Source organism: Salvelinus sp. IW2-2015, unplaced genomic scaffold (genome assembly GCF_002910315.2).
Source record: "Salvelinus sp. IW2-2015 unplaced genomic scaffold, ASM291031v2 Un_scaffold1276, whole genome shotgun sequence".
Classification (NCBI taxonomy): Eukaryota; Metazoa; Chordata; class Actinopteri; order Salmoniformes; family Salmonidae; genus Salvelinus; species Salvelinus sp. IW2-2015.
The window spans coordinates 106,482-109,028 of NW_019942813.1; positions in this window are offsets into that span (position 1 = coordinate 106,482).

The following is a 2,547-nucleotide window of genomic DNA, read 5'->3' on the forward strand; positions in this document are numbered from 1 at the left end:
AAATAGAAGAGCAACAACAATTAGTCTCTAATCACCATCATCATCACCACTACCATCGTCATCATAACCATCATCACCACTACCATTGTCTTCATTACCATCATCATCACCACCACTACCATCGTCATCATTAACCTTTCTAGGACTGGGGTTCCGCTAGCGGAACTCCTCCCACATTCCACTGAAAAGGCAGAGCGCGAAATTCAAAAAATATTTTTGAGAAATATTTAACTTTCACACATTAACAAGTCCAATACAGCAAATGAAAGACACACATCTTGTGAATCCAGCCAACATGTCCGATTTTTTAAATGTTTTACAGGGAAAACACAATATATATTTATGTTAGCTCACCAACAAATAGAAAAAAAGCACAGACATTTTTCACAGCACAGGTAGCATGCACAAAATCAACCAAACTAACCTAGAACAAACCAAAGAAACCAAGAAACAACTTAACGTCATTATCATCACCACTACCATCGTCATCATTATCGTCATTATCATCACCACTACCATCGCCATCATTATCATCACCACAACCATCGTCATCATAACCATCTTCATCACCACCACTACCATCGTCATCATAACCATCATTATCACCACTACCATCGTCATCATCATAACCATCATCATCATCACAACCACCATCATCACCACATCCATCATCATCACCTCCACCATCATCACCACAACCATCATCATCAAAACCATCCTCATCACCATCACCATCATCATCACTACCATCATCATCACTACCATCATCATCATAACCATCATCATCACTACCATCATCTTCACAACCACCACCATCATCATCACTACCATCATCATCATAACCATCATCATCACTACCATCATCTTCACAACCACCACCATCATCATCACCATCATCATCATTTTCCCTAATGTTCCTACTCATGAAACTCATTTCTGTCAGTTTATTTCCAGGTTAGATGGTTTGAATCTATCTGAATGACCTGAACCTGAACCTGAAATAATATTGTATGATACTCTTGCCTGCTGGACACAGTAAACTGCATTTAAGCGATTTGACAATATTACTGTTTGGGGAATGTGCAATCATATAAAGTTTCTCTAAGAAACTACTATAACAACTCTTGTAACCAAATTTTACAATTGCCACAATAAGACTAACACTACTACTTTGAATGCTAATGCCAAGTTATTTGCTTTCAAAAACATGATACAACGGTTTTTCTTAACTAGAAAAGCCACTAACTTTGGTATAAAGTAAAACAATTCTGTGATAAATAAGTTACATTCAGTGGATGATTCAGGCTAGAGGATTCCTCCTGGGCTCCCTGAAGTATAAAAAAAAGTTTTTTACTGAGTCTAATGAATATTTTAACTTCCAGAGCAATTACAGCTTTCTAATTTAGAAAGAGCATCGCTGAACTGAAATATGCAAAAGCATCTCAGCCCTTCACCAGCAGTGAGTTGTTTGATTCATTAAGTGACTTACTTTACTAGCCTCTGTCTGTCTGTCTGTCTGTCTGTCTGTCTGTCTGTCTGTCTGTCTGTCTGTCTGTCTGTCTGTCTGTCTGTCTGTCTGTCTGTCTGTCTGTCTGTCCTGGTCTGTCTGCTGCGTCGTCCTGTTCTGTCATTTAGTATTCTTCCCCTGGTGAATTGAGGGCAGTGTCTTTTCGAGCTCCCTGACAGTGTTATCGTGGAGAGAATGTGCCATCATCACTCATCCGTCGTCCGTCCGTCCGTGCTGTCTGTAACGCGCACACCCACACTGCGTGTTATCTGCTTGCAGTCTCTGTGACGTGGCCGAAGGGCGCCTTTGCTGAGGTCTCCCTGTTCACTCATGTCTGTTTACAAACAACAAAAACCGAGAATAAATAAACCACAGAATCAGCGTTTGTTCCTTTTCTCTGACCTACACTGCCTCATTCATCTCAGTCCGCAGTCGAGGCGATGAGTTCACTGCATCACACACAGGCAATCACACACACACACACACGACAACCACACAAATGGCACACACACACAGCACGCACTGGCACACACGTCGACGCACACCACACATGCAGTCACGACAACGCACCCACACAACAGCACAGCACACACAGCACACACAGCAAACAACAACGACCCACAAACGCACGAACACACACACGCAACTGGCACACACACACACACACACACACACACACACACACACACACACACCCACCACACTCACACACAGCACTGGGCGGACAAGCATGCAGCACGCACACAACACATGCCACGACACACGCACACACACAGCACACACACACACCAGCACACACACACACACACACACCAGCGACACACACCCACAACACCCAACACACAACACCCACACACACACAGCACACACACACACACACACACAACAGCACACACACACACATACAGACACGTTCACAACACTACACACACACAGACACGCGTGCACACACGACAGCACACAATCACACACACAGCACACACAGCAGCCACCACAGACACATTCCGGGACATCCGTCAACAACACAAAAGAGCACACAC